The sequence below is a fragment of the Scyliorhinus torazame genome, chromosome 4, assembly GCF_047496885.1.
Source record: "Scyliorhinus torazame isolate Kashiwa2021f chromosome 4, sScyTor2.1, whole genome shotgun sequence".
In the NCBI taxonomy this organism is placed as follows: Eukaryota; Metazoa; Chordata; class Chondrichthyes; order Carcharhiniformes; family Scyliorhinidae; genus Scyliorhinus; species Scyliorhinus torazame.
Window position 1 is genome coordinate 132,737,478 of NC_092710.1, and position 18,403 is coordinate 132,755,880.

Sequence of the window (18,403 nt, forward strand, 5' to 3'; positions counted from 1 at the left end):
TTCACCCGAGTCAGAAGGTATTCAGGTTCCATCCTGTGTTCTAAATATAGATAGCAAGTATTCTGTGTGCACAAAGGTAGCCGAGAGTTGTCATTCAGCTCTTGAGTTCATTCTTCCACATCAAAATATACAGTGCTCCCACCATTGTCTTTACCAAGTCTTTACCAAGATGGCGCCGGAGCGAGGCGACTCTCTGCGAGCTCTCCCAAACAGATCCACTTTTTACCTAACTTATACTCGTTCTAATCTTTTAAAAATTAATTCTAAAACTAACATTATTACTACAGATGCACCATAGAAAGCATCCTATCAGGCTGCATCACAGCCTGGTATGGCAACTGCTCGGCCCAGGACCACAAGAAACTTCAAAGAGTCGTGAACACCGCCCAGTCCATCACACAAACCTGCCTCCCATCCATTGACTCCATCTACACCTCCCGCTGCCTGGGGAAAGCTGGCAGTATAATCAAAGATCCCTCCCACCCAGCTTACTCACTCTTCCAACTTCTTCCATCGGGCAGGAGATACAGAAGTCTGAGAACACGCACAAACAGACTCATAAACAGCTTCATCCCCACGGTCACCAGACTCCTAAATGACCCTCTTATGGACTGACCTCATTAACACTACACCTTGTATGCTTCATCCGATGCCAGTGCTTACGTAGTTACATTGTATATGTTGTGTTGCCCTATTATGTATTTTCTTTTATTCCCTTTTCTTCTCATGTACTTAATGATCTGTTGAGCTGCTCGCAGAAAAATACTTTTCACTGTAACTCGGTACACGTGACAATAAACAATCCAATCCAATCCAATCCAATTGCACCTAACCATTGGCAGAGTTCCTGGGCTGGATTCTCCGCAGCCCCGTGCCAAAATGGCGGAGAATCCACTTTTACGCCCGAAATGGGCCCGGCGCCGCTCCCGATTTACACGATTTGCGCGGCTGGGGGGCCATTGCCAGATGCTCCGGTCTCGACTGGCCGAATTCCCAACGGCTGGTTCTAACCACATCTGGCCGGTCGGGACTCTCGCGCGGCGGCTGCGGTCTCAGCCCGCGGCCGCCCTGGTGGGGGACGGGGGGATCAAGTACTGGGGGAGTCTTATGTGCAGCCGGGGCGGCGATCTGGCTGGTTAGATGGAGCGACGTGGGGCAGATCTTTGGGACCTTTGATGGTCCAGGTGCGCCGCTTGAGTCCGCCATCGCGTTCGGCGCGGCCGCTGTAGGCTGCCGCCCTGCACTTGCGCGGACTCAGAACCGGAGGTGCGGGGTCCCGTATCCACAGCTGAAGCTGCGGAACCTCGGCGTTGAAGTGTCCAGGAGCGGCTGGGGGGGGGGGGGGGGGGGGGGGGCCTCCGTAGTGGCCTGGCCCACTGATTGGCGGGCCGGCCTCTCTGCACCCCCGGCCTCCTTTCCTCCACGCTGGCTCCTGTAGCCCTATGTCATTTGGCGTCGGGGCCGCCACGGGGATGAAGGCCACTACGCATGCGCAGACCCTGTGGCACTGGGTTCAGGCCTTGATCGACAGCTGGGGCGGCGGAGGCCGCTCCAGCACCATCCTAGCCCCCTGTGGGCCGCAGAATGGGGTCCCGGAATGGGCGCCGATGCCGGAGTAAAACACTCCCGTTTATACTCTGGCGTCGGCACTTAGTCACCCGTTGGGAGAATCCCTCCCCAGCATTTTTATGCCTTTGTGGGGACATAGCCCCATTTCTGGAGAATCCAGCCGCCTGCTTTCGCCACCCGCCTGGAAGTCTGCTCTAGGCATTAATTGTTTTGAGAAGAAATGTTTCCTGATATTAGTCCCAATCTTTTTTTTTTAATTTAGAGTATCCAATTCATTTTTTCCAATTAAGGGACAATTTAGTGTGGCCAATCCACCTAGCCTGCACATCTTTGGGTTGTGGGGCGAAACACAAGCAAACACGGGGAGAATGTGCAAACTCCACATGGACAGTGACCCAGAGGCACGATCGAACCTGGGTCCTCGGCTCCATGAGGCAGCAGTGCTAACCACTGCGCCACTGTGCTGCCCTTAATCCCAACATTTTTGTCAATTGCTCCATTATCCCTAAAGTTCCAGAGCTTCAGGTTACCAGTTTCCTATCCATGAAGTATCTTCTACACCTGTATAATTCACAACTATCATTTAGTATCTGAGGCCTCTCTGAGTACTCTCAGGTTATGACCTGAGAGTGTGTGCCCCAAAATGGGGACCTCAGACAGACCCAACATGGTAACAACATTTGGCTCAACCGTCTGCTGTGCTTGCACAGGCAGCTCATCTGATTTACACAGCTTTATATTGGGATGCGGGAGGAGGGGGGGTGGGGGGGTGGGGGGGTGGGGGGGAGGGGGGGGAGAGGGGGAGGGGGGGAGAGGGGGAGGGTGGGGATGGGGGGGTAGGGGAGGGGTGGGGGGGTAGGGGAGGGGTGGGGGGGTAAGGGAGGGGTGGGGGAGAGGGGGAGGGAGGGGGGAGAGGGGAGAGAGGGGGGAGGGAGGGGGGAGGGGGGGGGGAGGGGAGGAGGGGGGAGGAGGGGGGAGGGGGAGGGGGGAGGGGAGGAGGGGGAGGGGGGAGGGGGAGGGGGGGAGGGGGGAGGGGGGGGAGGGGGGTTGGTTGTGAGTACAGCCATGGCACTCTAAGGAAGTGTTAAGTTAAATAATAGCTGAACTTTTGATTGTGGCCATAGAGAACCCTTGGGCATGGTGATGGCTCTGCCTCATTTGGAAGAGGCCCTAAAAGAAGTATTAGGCCCCCGCTTATGCTTGTTTTAAGCAGCCACCAGGTATCTGGGCAGCACGGTAGCACAAGTGGATAGCACTGTGGCTTCACAGCACCAGGGTCCCAGGTTCAATTCCCTGCTGGGTCACTGTCTGTGTGGAGTTTACACGTTGTCTGCATGGGTTTCCTCTGGGTGCTCAGGTTTCCTCCCACAGTACAAAGACATGCAGGTTAGGTGGATTGGCCATGCTAAATTGCCCTTAGTGACCAAAAAGGTTAGGAGGAGTTATTGGGTTATGGGGATAGGGTGGAAGTGAGGGCTTAAGTGGGTCAGTGCAGTCTTGATGGGCCGAATGGCCTCCTTCTGCACTGTATATTCTATGGTCTATCCCTGAAAAACAGCTGACGGTCAGCTTTCAGCTCCCACTTTGGAACAATATGGTGGTCTCTGAAATTGGCCCTTACTGTGCCTGTTGTAACTTAAATAAATTTCCACTCCTGAGTTCTGCCAGCATTTGCTCAAATCTCTGGCTCCTGCCAGTAGAGAAAGTCTCACTTCCTTTTCTATTCTTTCAACATAAAGCCCTGTTCATCTCCGGGCTCTGCGCGACGTGCATGTCTCTTCCAAGCAGGTGACCTGGTGCATCAATGAAGGTACAATCTGTGTTTGTAATGGCTCTTTCCCTCAGAGATTATTCTGCTGCTTCAGTCTGTGAAGAAGCACAAAGCTCCGTGTCTGTTTAATTCCCAAATTTTTCATCTTTGTGAAGGTTGGAGGCTGCAGTGAATCAACATATTGTTGTTTTAAATGAGGACTTGTGATCACGCCCACACTATGCAGGAGGAGAACGCAATCTCTCCTGAAAGTAGAAATGATTCGAGCTAAGCCAACCTCAGTGCACTTCCTCTATAATTTTGGTCGCCAGTACAAGCCTACCTGTTACTTGGCACCAATTTGACATTTGGCAACCCGATTGGAAAATCCACAAAAAATGATTATCTCTGCAAAATTGCATTTAGGGCTTTTTTTTTTTTTAATTTAGAATATCCAATTCATTTTTTCCAATTAAGGGGCAATTTAGCGTGGCCAATCCACCTAGCCTGCACATCTTTGGGTTGTGGGGGCAAAACCCACACAAACATGGGGAGAAAGTGCAAACTCCACACGGACAGTGACCCAGAGCCAGGATCGAACCTGGGACCTTGGTGCCGTGAGGCAGTAGGGCTAACCCACTGCACCACCGTGCTGCCACTTTAGGGCTCTTCTAAAGGTGATGCTATATTGTCAGAAAAAAACTGATGGCATTTTGTTTTCTATCTCCAGCATTCCTGCAGCTGGGATCTGTCAAAGTCAGAAGTTATCAAAGACAGATTTTTAATTTGGGGTCATATTAGCAGATGGTGGCCAATGGAACAATTTTTCAGTTTTGACTATGGTAGCATATCAAAGACCAGGTGAAAACTAATCCTCAAAATGCATAGCAGCCCAATCTCAGAAAAGCACCGCCACTCGCTTTTCTTCTCACCTTCACTGACTTTTAATGTGACATTTTCAAGAACACGTTCATCCTTGAGCCCTCTCTGTCTGTTTGAACCCCAATTATTTCTGAATCGTGGACAGCTTACCAAAAATTAATCCGAGCAGGGAACAATGGCCCTTCTTGTCGATGTAGGTTTGATCTAAACCTCTGTTACGAAGTAGAAGGATTCAATGCACTGCATGGTTTCCCCTCATCCTCACACAGGGAGAACTGCCTTTGATTCTGGGTGAGCTTTGTACATCTACATTCTTTATCACTACTTATTGGCGTCTCTCAATCCTCACACCATGCTAAAGCAAGTATGTACCCAAATGTTCCCTTTTAAATAATGAGGTGCTGTCATCATTGATAGAAACTAATGGATTATCACAATGTTTCTAAATAACAGCACCGCTGTAAACTGTTTTTTTTATGTCAGACTCGAAGATTATGTTTGTTTTAATTTTGCATGTCTGATGACGAGAGGGCTAGAAAACAAGATCAGGGATGTACTTATGAGGCTGTATAAGGTTCTGGTCAGACCCCATTTGGGGTATTGTGAGCAGTTTTGGGCCCCGTATCTAAGGAAGGATGTGCTGACCTTGGTAAGGGTCCAAAGGAGGTTCACAAAAATGATCCCTGGAATGAAGAGCTCATCATATGAGGCGCGGTCGTAGACTCTGGGTCTGTACATGTTAGAGTTTAGAAGGATGAGGAGGAAATCTCACTGAAACTTACAGGATGCTAGATAGAGTGGACGTGGAGAAGGTGTTTCCAGTAATAGGAAAAACTAGACCCCGAGGGTAAGGCCTCAGACTGAAGGGACGATCCTTTAATACTGAGATTGATGTGTTATGCAGGTCGGTTCGGTGTGGACTGCACTTGATTCAGCGATGCGGGAAACTGACCTCTAACACTGTAGAAGATCCAACAAGGTTTTATTGAACGATAGAACTAGCATACGTATTTAACTGTGGGTCCACACTATACTGAACTGACTGGAGACCTTGTACCAGCCTGACCAGACTTACTAGCTACCGCATGGTGTTTGCACTTGCTAGCTCGTGGACTCTGACTGTCTCAGTGGCTGGGTCCAGAGAGAGCGGGAAACCTAGTGCCCTCTGGCTTTATAATGGTAGTGTCCTGTCTGGTGATTGGCTGCACCGTGCCGTGTGCTCACTGGTCCTCCTGTGTGTCAATCACTGCCTGTCTGCACTTCATTATATAAATGCGTGGATATTATGAGAGATGAGGAGGAATTTCTTCAGCCAGAGGGTGGTGAATCTGTGAAACTCATTGTCGCAGAAGGCTGTGGAGGCCTTAATTTTAAGACAGAGATTGATTAATAAGGGGATCAGAGGTTATGGGGAGAAGGTAGGAGAATGGGTATGAGAAACATATCGACCATGATTGAATGGCGGCTGACTCGATGGGCCGAATGGTGTAATTCTGCTCCTATATCTTATGGTCTTATGTCAGTCACCCAGTGCCAATGGCTCTTGAAAAGGCATCTTTATATTCCTGGCAATGAACCTCACCTACTGGAAGCACGTAGCGAGAATTTGCACGCAGGTCCTTTGAATTTTTCGTTCTCTAAAACTGGTGGATCGAAAACTATGTGGATTACAAATTTGAAAATCAACCCCTTTAATGCCACAAATCCAGACAGCCCTGCAGTGCCCCCTCACTTTTTCAACTTCCTATTGTCACACAAAAACAGTACAAAAACCTGGAAAAAACTCCGTCAGCACCTGGAGCAAGTAACAGCAAGTTAACGTTTCAGGCTTGCATTTGTAATATTTATCTCTGAATGCATGCTGGTTGACTCTGCTGTGCATTTCCAGCATTTTAATTCAGATTTCCAACAACCTGTAATTTGTTTTTACCTCTTTATTTTGTATTTTAAGGAGGCAGCCGTAGAGATGGGTGCATTGTGATTTTTAATATATTTTTACAAGCACTCTCTTTCATATCATTATGACAGCGGTACCATTTATGTACCACTTCCAACATCTCCGTATTAAATGCAGCATTGTATTCTTACTTTCATTTCTGTCATGATGTTAAGCAGATTTGCAATATCGGGTGGCATGGTAGCACAGTGGTTAGCACTGTTGCTTCACAGCGCCAGGGTCCCAGGTTCGATTCACGGCTTGAGTCACTGTCTGTGCGGAGTCTGCACATTCTCCCCATGTCTGCGTGGGTTTCCTCCGGGTGCTTCAGTTTCCTCCCACAGTCCAAAGATGTGCAGGTTAGGTGGATTAGCCATGTTAAAATTGTCCCTTAGTGTCCAAAAAATGTTAGGTGGGGTTACTGGGTTATGGGGATAGGGTGGAGGTGTGCCCTTTCCAAGGGCCGGTGCAGACTCGATGAGCCGAATGGCCTCCTTCTGCACTGTAAATTCTGTGATTCGGTGAAAATGACGGTGAACAGATAACGTCAGATGTTTTCTTAGATGTCTTGTTAAATACAAGTATATTTTCTTCAATGTGAACTTGTAATTTGTCGGTGAAAATTATAATTACTCTTTAGGTCAATGCAATGACTGAGAAACATCTCGAGCAAAAATATGCTGTGCCAAAAACAATGGCCGCTATCTTCATCATGAAATGTACATGTTGCACTAATCTCCATACTGAAAGAAGTGTGGGCTATTGCTTAAAAGTTCGCTTCACATTTGCTTTCTCTTCATTTGTTCTCTCAGCATGCTTTGTCAGCATGTTCAATATTGAAGAAACACTGTGGGAGAAAAGGTAATTATTATCTTTCTGACAGCCAGGTATTACTTCACTGGGATGCTGTGGTAAACATCACAGGTTTAAAACAGATCTGATAATGACACTTAGAGTATCTCTAAAGTAAATGGGAGCTGCTACAGCAAAGCTAAAAAAAAATGTCCATGTTGATTGTGAGTGAGGAAGAAAAATAGCATTTATATAACAGTATTCACAACCTCAGGAAGTCTTAAAATGCATTCCAGTGAATGAAGAGCTTTCTGAAATGTCCTGAATTTTCACAGAGGTGAAGAGGCCTTCCAATTTCACGTAAATGCTAGTGGAGATCCAGATCTGGTACTGCTGCCCCCAGACCTAGATTCCACCATTTCCAAAGCGTGGAAGGAATGGGCTGAGTTCTAATTCACACATCCTTGGTTCACAGAGGCAACTATTGGTTCAGTCTGATCTGATTTTGGCCAGTGCTATATCTTAGACAAGGCATGTGCACTTAGACAAGGTGGGAGAATGTTTAAAGCTGGAGTTATTTGGAGAGGTAGGGTACCCTTTTGGATGTGGTCTCGAGACATGTTTGGCGGTGGTAATGTGTCATTTGGGTGTGGTAAAAGTGTGGTTAAAAGTACAAATGAATGTGAAAAGAAAGTGCATAAACTCATTGGAACAGCCAAGAGGAGTGGTCAAGAGGAGCTGTCAAGGAATTTAAATCTCCTGCCCAGTAAATGTTTTAAAAAGTGTATAAAGAAAAATAAAATTATTGCTTGCTGTTGAACTCTGTTGGCTGTCTCTTATGCTTGAGGGCTAACATTACAGATTTAGTGTTGCACAACTGAATTTAAAACTTTTCAGTATCGCAGCGGGGTGCTTGTCAATTCACAGTTTGATTGCCAGCTCCAATTGGTTATTAATTCTTTGAAATGGGACTACAGTTGCTTGCTTTCATAAGTGATTAAAGGAATTTAAGTGGAACAAATGGTTTTTTACCAATGCAAGTGGTTTTTTGAAATAGTAAATTTATTGGTAAGAATTTAAGAACTTCTTAGCATCAGTCCTGAGATCTGTCCATGGTGCATACTGGGTGAGTTGGCATGGTAGGTGTCAGAGTAAAGAGTTGTGGATGGGGCATGGGTTGGCATGAGTTTGCACAAGTTGGCAAAGGGGCTATAAAGGGCTAGGAGGATTAGGTGGATGGCATGGAGAGTATGTGGGTCCATTGGTGTTGGGTGAAGTCATGAGGTGGCATGGATAGGGCATTGGGAGCATGTAGGAGGGTGAGAAGTGTGAGTGATAAGGCCGATGCCTGTTTTTTGTGATATTGGCTGCAATTTAATGGCAAGGTTTCAAAGTGTGATAGCGAGCTGGAACTGCCACGAGCTTCCCGACAGGTGACCTGGGGAGGCCGTCACCGGCATCAAACATTAATTTGTCCACTTAACAAGACTCCACAGGCCTCACGCCGCAAATGACTGTCCCACCAGCTGATTCAGTGTTGCTCACCCACGTTACCTCATGTGCGGCTCACAATGCCCGCTCTGTGTCCCCGACGGGATAGAGCCCAGACAGTTGGCAGGGTGCTGGACATCAGAGCCCTCACCCCCTATGAGGAACGGGCCCTGAGGTTTGCAGCGTATGGCCGGGGACAGACGGTCACCGATGATGAGATTGCCCTGCACTGCAGAGGCGGGCATCCTTGCCTCGTACCCCTGTGTAAATCAAAGGTTCACAAACTCATATTATTCATCTCACACTCACCCTTGGTGCCACTTACAGCAACCGCACCCATGCACCTTCCCAAAAGCTTGAACCACCACTCCACCCGATCAAATACCTTCTCCGCATCCATGGTCACCATCACCTCTGGTACCAGATACTATCCAGAACCCCCAGGGGCTCCTTCAACTCCTGCCTCTTTGCTCCCTCCACCTGGGGAAATTCCAGCTCGCCCAGAAACCGCCCCATGTCTCCCTCCTCTCCCCCCCAGGTCCACCTCGTACAATCCCTGGTAGTATTCCCTAAACACCTCGTTATTCTTCCCCGACATCACATCTCCAGCCCCAGTCTGTATCTTCAATATTTTCCTGGGTGCAGCCTGTCTCCGCAGCACTTCTCACCTTCTCCACATACTCATATTGCACCCCTCTTGCCTGTGCAGTTTCCCTACCGCCCTCCCCAATGTCAACCTGTCATAGAATTATAGAATTTATAGAAGTGCAGAAGGAGGCCATTTGGCCCATCTAGTCTGCACCGGCTCTTGGAAAGAGCACGCTACCCAAGGTCCACACTTCCACCCTATCCCATAACCCAGTAACCCCACCCAGCACTAAAGGCAATTTTGGACACTATGGGCAATTTAGCATGGCCAATCCACCTAACTCGCACATCTTTGGACTTTGGACAGTGGGAGGAAACCGGGGCACCCGGAGGAAACCCACGCACACACGTGGAGAATGTGCAGACTCCGCACAGACAGTGACCAAAGCCGAGAATTGAACCTGGGACCCTGGAGCTGTGAAGCAATTGTGCTATCCCCAATGCTACCGTGCTGCCCTGTCAAACTGCCCCTGCAACTTTTTCCTCCTCACCAATCTCTCCAAGGTAGGCAACCTTGCATACTCCCTGCCCACCTCACTATCTCGCTCACTAGACAGTCATATTCCTCCTTCCTTTCCCTACCTGCACGAGCTTTAACAAAATAATTTTCCCTGGACCACTTCCTTCAGTGCTTCCCAAAATATGGCAACTGACACCTCCCCATTCTGATTCAACTCCACATACTCCTTAATCGCTGCCCGCATCCTATCACAAAAACCTCCATCTGCCAACAAACCCTAATTAAACCTCCACCCCGGCCTCTGTTCCCATCCCGATATTAACTGAAACTCCAGCCAGTGGAGCGTGTTGTCCGAGATAACTATCCCCGCAAACTCTGCCCCCTCCACCCCAACCAAAATCTCCCAGCTCACTACAAAGTAGTCAATCTTTGAATACACCTTACAGACCTGTCAAAACAAGGAATACTCTCTTCCCCCTGGGTTTTGAAAACACCATCGGTCCACCATACCCATCCTCTCCATAAACCCCCCAAGCTCCTTTGCCATTCGTACCCTACCCATTGACCTGGGGCTCGACCTATCCACCCTCAGCTCTAGAACACAATTAAAATCTCCTCCCATGATCCCATGGTGGGTGGCCAAATCCGGGATTGCTGCTAGCAACCCCCTCATAAAACCCATATCATCCCAATTTGGGGCATACACATTGCCCCTTCCAATATCCCACTCACAATCACATATCTCCCACCCGGATTCCTCACCTCCTTCGCACTCACAAATCCCATTTTGTTGCTCATTAAAATCGTCACTCCTCTCAATTTCGAATCAAACTCCAAGTTGAAAACCTGCCCTACCCAGCCCTTCCTTAACCTAACCGGGTCCTTCACGTGGAGGTGCGCCTCCTGCAGAAAGATGACTGCTTTCAAGCTCCTGAGGTGCGCGAACATCCGTGACTTTTTAACTGGCTCATTCAGTCCCCGGACGTTCCACGTTACCAGCCTTACCGGAGTCTTGCCGGAGGCTTACGCCTCCAATCCCCTCACGCCTCCAATCCCCTCTACCATTCGTTATCTTCTCCACTTAATTCCACCCTATACCTAACTCATCCCAGATGGCCTTCTCCCCTACCACCTCACTTCCGTTCACCAGCATTACCTGCTAGCATGACAGCCCTTGTTCAAAGGCACTTCCCAATTACCTCCCCTCCCCCTCCCCTCACTCCTCAACTCAAGGAGGAAGGCTCCCTGCTGACATTACCCGCCCCCACCCAAATAAAGACTCCTCCAGAACCCCAGGCCGCCTAGCCTAAAAGCAAACAAACAAATGCGAAACACAAACAATCTCATAAAACAGGAGGTGGGGATGGGAATCCCCACATAAACGTTTCAGCCCACCACACCTTCTAATCTCAACAGTAAACAGCAAATCCAGAAAAGGACTCCTTCGAAACTGAAGGGGCCGAAAATCCCCCAACCCCTACCCCCACTTCAAACATGTTCCCAACCATTACGAAGTGCCAGTACCCGGTTCCCAAGCATTGTTCACTCAGTTCGTCCCCAGTTTATGCTCCTTAATGAAGTCTTCGGCCGCTTAAGGGGTTCTTTAAATAATATTCCCGGCCTCTGAACGTCATCCATAATTTTGCTGGGTAAAGCACTGTGGTAAACCATTGTATTGTATTGTACTATTTTATTGTTACATGCCTGGGCTTGTCCCTTCTGGCTCCGAACCACTGTAGTATATATTATGTGTATTGTGGTAAACTGCCACTGTATTATAGATAATGTGGTAAACTACTGCCTGCTGGCTCCGCCTCCCCACGGGCTCAGTATAAAGGTGGCTGGTCTCTGCTGCTGCCTCAGTTCGGGATCCGAGAACAGGAGACTTTCTATTTAGTTTATTAAAGCCTCAGTTACGTTCACCACTCGTCGTGTGTTCATTGATGGCATATCAAGCACTCCGAACCTGGTCCGCTGCTGGTACAGCACCACCTTGGCCTTATTGAACCTTGTCCGCCATTTCGCCAACTCGGCTCCAATGTTCTGATAAATTCGGATCTTATTCCCCTCTTAATCGCAGGTACACTTCTCCCTGGCCCATCGCAAAATCTTCTCTTTCTCCACAAATTTATGGAGTCTCACGATCACTGCCTATGGTGGCTCCCCAGCTCTAGGCTTCTGCCTCGGGGACCTATGCACTCGGTCCACTTCAGGCGCCTTATCTGGCACCCCTTCCGCCAGCATCCTCGAGACGTACCTCATGGCACTCACACCTTCCACTCCTTCAGGCAGGCCCACTATTTGCAGGTTCTGCCTTCGCAAGGTATCCTCCTGCTCCTCCACCTTTGCCCTCAACATTTTACAAAGGTCTCCTAGGAGCCCCTCCTCTGCCTCCAGAGCCACCAGACGATTGCTGTGGTCCGAGAACTCTCCATCGATCTCCTGAATCTGTGACCTCCAAACTCTTCTCCATCCATTCCATCGAACTCTTCAGGGATGCCACAGCTCCTTTGGTGGCCTTCGAGCAATCCTCCAACATTTCCTTCTTCTGTTGCCGGAATTCCTCCTGAATAAAAGCCATCAACTGCTCCATCTGTGGCCTTCCATCTTGCACCAGCCCTTCCCCCTCAGCCATCCTTACACTGGCTGCAGCACCACAGGTTTCCTCCAACTCTTTGGCCAGGTCTCTCACCGTCTTCTGCCAGGTTTGGTAACCAGTGGACATACCACTCCTGGGGGAAACTACTCCTCTGACCTTCAACTACAACTTTTCATCAAAATTCCACCCAATATCGGGTAATAAGAGCTGTTTTCTCTGCCTTCAAGCAGGAGCTTCCCTGTGTGTGACCACTGACACCATGGCCACCACCGGACGTCACCCCTGGTAATGTTACCTGGATTGGGCGCTGATTCCCTCCCTGGTGCACACATCCGCATTCTGGTTGTGGGGATGACCTCAGTGCCTAGGCTGAGCTCTTGCATGTTTAGATGTTGCCTTCTGCCTCTGTGTTGTTGAAGCTTCTGGTGTTCAGGCAGAGTGTCCAGGCCTCAATGTCTGGTTGGGATGCGAGGCAATAACTCTCACCTGCGACATGGCACATGTACCCACAGGAATCCACTTGGGGGCTGTGAAGTGCTCACATTGCTACAATTAGCAATTCCTTATCAGTAATGGCCTTCAGCTGTGTGCCCAGAGGATGCCACTATCAGTGGGGGTCATGGGCGGTCGCTGGGGCAGATAGGCTGTAGCCGGGACTGCCCCCATTATGGATACAGATGATCCAGTGGGTGGCGTGGCAGACCCGCGGGCACTGGGGCCCCCCCCAACCAAGGCTGGTCGCCCCTCTTTCCCCCCCCCCCCCCCCCCAGCACTGGGCCAGCAATCCCAGTGTGCCTGGGCTGATTGCCCGACTTCGAAGATGGCTACTCAGCTCCTCGGATCTCCACAGCAGCTACTCCACCAGCTTCTTGTTTTTAAAAAGGTGTACTAAAAGCCACCCATGTGACTTGCTGGGGAGATGGTGAGATCACAGGAAGCCATTAGATAGGGGGGTCAATCCTGTTAATGGTATGGAGATTGGCTTTTATTGATGATTATTGGTTTTCGCCATTCCACGGCAGGATCCTGATTTTGCCAGTGGGAGCCGGGCCGGTTAGACCGCAAACGGATCGGTGCAGATGCGGTTTCCAACTTTGGCCTCTCCCACGATCTAACAGCCATGTGACGCTCAAGCGCGAGCACGACGAAGCCGGTAGATCGCGCCCATTGTTTATTTTTATAACCTCAACAACGTGTGAGTGAATTGGAGCTGGCCTTACACCCAGCCCGGCTCTGCACCTTTCAGCCTCCGTCATCTTCACCGCGTCGCCTGCCTTGGATCCCATTTTCACTTGCACCTCATCACTAGACCAAAAACCTAATCCTTCAGGGCAATCTTTCCTCGGTCGGGTTTGCGGAGCTGGGAATTTTCCTGGCCCTGCGTTCCCCATATTAGTGGACAGATCAGGCAGCTGGATTCTCCACCGGCGGAACTCTCCGTTGCTCCGGCATCGCACCCAAGCCCGCGGGTTTTCTGGCGTCATGGGGTGGCCACAATGGGAAATCCCATTGGAAGGTGGTGGGAACGGAGAAACCCGCTGCCGGCGAGGGCGCGCCACCCAGGAAAACTCAGCTGCCGGACCAGAGAATCCAGCCCCAGGCCTCTCCACGTAACAAAGTTACAAAAACAGCAATATGTTCATGACCAGACGATCAGTTTTAGTGAAGGAAACCATGCACGGTCCCCTGCACTTCTTCAAAATACTGCCATGGGATCATATGTCCAGCCAAAAGGACAGATGAGGCCTTGAAAATCGCTTATTGATTAAACAACTCATCCAGAAGACAGAAAGGGGAACACATACTGTCAAAATTATTTCACGAGGTAAGTAAGGTTGCAGTAAGATTGGCATTCTTATCAGTCATGGACTGATTGATTCAGTTGTATCTTGTAGAACTTGAACATTATGACTAAAACACAATTAAGGAAAACATTTTAAAGAATCATAATTTTTCCACAGATGCTTCCAATTTCAGCAAAAGTATGTTTTCATAATTTAAAATGACAATCAACAATCCAGAGCAAAAAATCATATTGGTATTACAAATGTTGATTAGTGGTGAATGTTATGTGTAAGCTAGTTGTTGTGTACTTTATGGTGTCAGTTGTTATTTAAGTTTGAAGTCTTAATTGAGCCTAACCTCACCGTAGGTTTGCATTGGTGGCACATTTGATGCAACGTATCATTTAGCGTAAAGCTACGTGTTGAGCAAAGGCAAGATATGTCCAGCTGCCAAACGATCATTATTTTACATACTTTTCAAACAAGAAAAATAAGTACAATTCATGGCTGCTTGCACTGGGGTGGGGGGGAGGAGGGGGGAGAATGGAAAGAGAGATTGCTTTGCAATGCCTGACTGGAGCCATCCTCCTCCTCCTTAATAAGACAAACTTGTAAATGGTACTCAGAGCATCATTTAGTGTGGTCTGCCTCATAGGCATTCATTTTGCAAAGCCAATCAATGGTTTAACACCAAGTTTCACACTGAACAACAAAATTAAAATTGCATTTTATTACAACTGGAATGGTAGATTAAACACCAAAATAAAAAATAATTATAGGGAAAATACAAATAGTTTAGTCAGCATCTGAAAGAGAAAGATAGGTTAATTCTTCAGGTGGAAGGCAGCACAGTGGCGCAGTGGGTTAGCCCTGCAGCCTCACGGTGCCGAGGTCCCAGGTTTGATCCCGGCTCTGGGTCACTGTCCATGTGGAGTTTGCACATTCTCCCCGTGTTTGCATGGGTTTCGCCCCCACAACCCAAAGATGTGCAGGCTAGGTGAATTGGCCACGCTAAATTGCCCCTTAATTGGAAAAAATGAATTGGGTACACTAATTTTAAAAAAAAAATCTTCAGGTGGAACCTTGCTTTACTTCTGTTAGTCTGCAGTGGATCTCTAACATTTATGATTTCATTTCAGGTTTCATGGGCTATTTTTCCTAAACCTACAATTAAAATGTTTAACAAGTGGAACTCCACCATGTACATTGTTCTGCCCGACCCTCTATCTACACTGTTGTTGACTAACTTTCCAGAGCAACCATTGCCCATCTGAAGCAGAGAGGACCTCCTATCCAAGTCCTCACTTGTTTCATGAGGAAATCTAAGGTACAATCTCCCCTGGCCACCATCGTTCAGCCTCTGGCCTTCATGATTTCTGTCTGTTCGCCACAACTGAACGTTCCACCTCCCCTTTAAGAGCGGCAGGCTGGCTTTAAGAAGTGACAGACCCACAAGATTTTGCACCCATTGAAATGGTGAGCTGCTCATTAGCACTATGATTGGCCTAGCCCGTGCTCTATCTGCCCCAGAAAGAAAAGCTACCTCCCATTCATAGCAATTGGGTTTTTTGTCTTGTAAAGGCTGTTTTCAGTCATTTTGATTTGTGGAATGTGATTGGGATCTCTGTATTGTCCCTTTTTAACGATGTCCCTTATATTATCACCTAGGAAGCAATTTGGAACATTACACTGAATGGTATTACCATTGCCTGAACCCTGAGCAGCAACATCCTGGGAGTTACCATTGGCCGGAAACTCAGCTGGACTAGGCACAAAACGCTGGATTCTCCACCCCGCCATGCCACTTTTTTGCCCGACCCACCGACAGGATTCTCTGTTACCCCTGCCGGTCAATGGGGTTTCCCATTGTAGGGAGCCCCACGCTGTCAGGAAACCCCGGGCGCCGGCAAAACGGAGAATCCCGCCAGCGGAGAATCCCACCCATGGATACTGTGGCTACTAGGTCACAAGCTGGGCATTCTGCACCCACTGACTCGCCAAAGCTTCTCTGGTATTTATGTGGGACAAATCAGGAGTGTGCTGGAATACTCTTCACTTGCCTGGATGAGTGCAGCTCCAACAATACTCTAGGAGCTTGATAACATCCAGCAAAAAAAAGCACTTTTTGGCATCCTATCCATCACCTTTAAAGTTCATTCACTCTATCACAGGTGCACAGTGACTGCAGTGTGTGTCATCCACAACTTACCAAGCAACTTACCAAAGCTCCTTTGACAGCATCTGCCAAGCCCACAAACCCAACCTCCAAGAAGAGCAAGACAAGCAGATAAATCAACTCGAAGTCACACATCATCGCGATTTGGAAATATATTTGCTTTCATTCACTGTCTCTGGGTCAGAATCCTGAAACTCCCCCTCTATTGTGGGAGTACATCTACCACACAGATGGCAGCAGTTCAAGAAGGTGTTTCATTACCATCTTCTCAAGGGCAGCTTTGTGTCCAGCAAAATGTTGGCCTTGTTAGAGATGCTCACATCCTCAGACTAAACTCAAAGAAACACATAGGGCGCGATCAAACGGCCTCGTCGACCCAACGGGTGATGTGGCGAAGCCGTTTTTGTGATGCTCTGAAAACCTCGGGAGATCTAACGGGATCTCGCAAGATGTCGTGATCTGGATCTTGCTCTCACTGGGCGTGATTCAGATTTACACATTTAAGCGAGCAGTTAGACCCACTGAAATTTGTCGATGTCAGATTCTCCCCAGGCCCAGAAACGTGGACCAGGCGTAACGACACCTGAGGGGGTCTCCCAGGCTATCGGAGGCCCCAGGGGTGATGGTATCCTGGTACTCCCACTGCCACCTGGGCACTATGGCACTGCCACTGTGGCACCTTCGCAGTGCCAACGTGCCAGGTTGCCCATGCCAGTGTTCGGGCCCGGGGATGCCCTGGTCTTATCAAGTGGGATGAGGGGCGGGGCTGCAAAGACCCCCAAACAGGTAAGTTGGGGTGGCATTTGGTACGGAGGCTGCGGTGGGGGGTCGAGAGATTGGGGCAGCATTTAAAATGGTGTCCCAATGTCTTCCTGCACTGGCAAGCTGAGCTCGGGAGTGAAAGAAATTAAGGCAAGTGCGGCTTCGGCCTCGGTGAAGGGAAAAAAACAGAATCGTGTTTGATAGCGGGGTCATTCTTGGTGCTGCAGGCACTGAGAAAAACCCCGCTAAACACGCTCAAAACGGGACTCGTGTTTTCCCCCGTTAAATCGTGCCCATAACCTCGCATTCGTTGCAAAAAATATTAAAATAGATAAAGTAAAGTGCATTAAATCTACATTTTCCTGGGAGCTATGAAAATACATTATTAATATTGTGTAACATGGAGATCACATTGTAATTGATACCACATTCTGGAACTGGACTTCTGCTGTGTAACATATCATCAGCACGCTGACATTATTTAAATGACATTATAGACGAATCCCATTGAAATATGTGAAAATTCTTGCGATTAATGCCACACAGTTTAATTTTAGCATCTTTGACAGTTTCAAATTTCCACAGATTGTATGTGTGTAAACTTTCCAATGCTGACCTTACAATATTGACTTTTTTTTTAAAAAGCGATTAAAATAGAAGGATTTTCATCTTTTTTTAATGAGATGAAATCCAGTGAAAATAGCAACATTTGAGAATAAATTGAAGGGGATATATTCATAGCTGAGCTAGAATGCACTGGAAAGAAAATGAAAAATTCAAATCAGCTTCCGTTTTCAGACAAAATGGAGAAGTGTTGCTCATGGCCGCAACACCAACTGTTAAAACAAGAAATCAAGGCCTCAAATGTTCAAAAGTGATTTATGACCATCATGCCATTACACCGTGAGTCAGCCTGACCTCATGGCTCTCAAACACTGCCAGCTCGAAAATGTAATTCAGATAAACATCATTGGCATCAAACATTGTATCCTGGTCCTGCACAATGTTGCTCCAGGGTAGTTGGAAGCTGCATTTTTTTAAATGTTCATTCAAGGGATGATGGCTTTACTGGCGAAGCCAGCATTTGTTGCCCATCCCGAAATTACCCTTGAGACGGTGGTAGTGAGCTGCCTGAATCGCTGAAGTCCATGTGGTGCAGGTACACCCACAGTGCTGTTAGGGAGGGAGCTCCAGGATCTGTAGATTTAGGGGAAAGAAGCACATGACAACCTTGAATATAGGCAAATCCATTAATGTAGATAGAATCATAGAATTGAATCCCTATAGTGCAGAAGGAGGCCATTCGGCCCATCGAGTCGGCACCAACCCTCCGAAAGAGCACCCCACCTAGGCTCAATCCCCTGCCCTATCCCCATTACCCTACCTAGCCTTTGGACACTAAGGGGTAATTCAGAATGGTCAATCCACCTCACCTTCACATCTTTGAACTGTGGGAGTAAACCTGAGCGCCCGTAGAAAACCTAAAAGGGGGAAAAGTGCAAACTCCACACAGTCGCCCGAGGTCAGAATCGAACTCGGCCCGCTGGCGCTGTG

General features: G+C 48.3%; 1 protein-coding gene across 2 annotated transcripts in view; it reads right to left on the reverse strand.

Moving 5' to 3' along the window:
* Positions 1–6,120: 6,120 nt before the first annotated feature.
* The window catches only part of myom2b (myomesin 2b), a 190,222-nt gene continuing 177,939 nt past the window's right edge, over positions 6,121–18,403 (reverse strand). The window contains exon 40 of one of the 2 annotated variants that reach the window (XM_072498615.1): positions 6,121–6,984. The gene's annotated coding sequence lies outside the window, so the exon portion shown is untranslated. Of the gene's footprint in view, positions 6,985–17,362; positions 18,047–18,403 lie in introns of those variants that run through there. The other variant, XM_072498614.1, reaches the window with a different exon arrangement.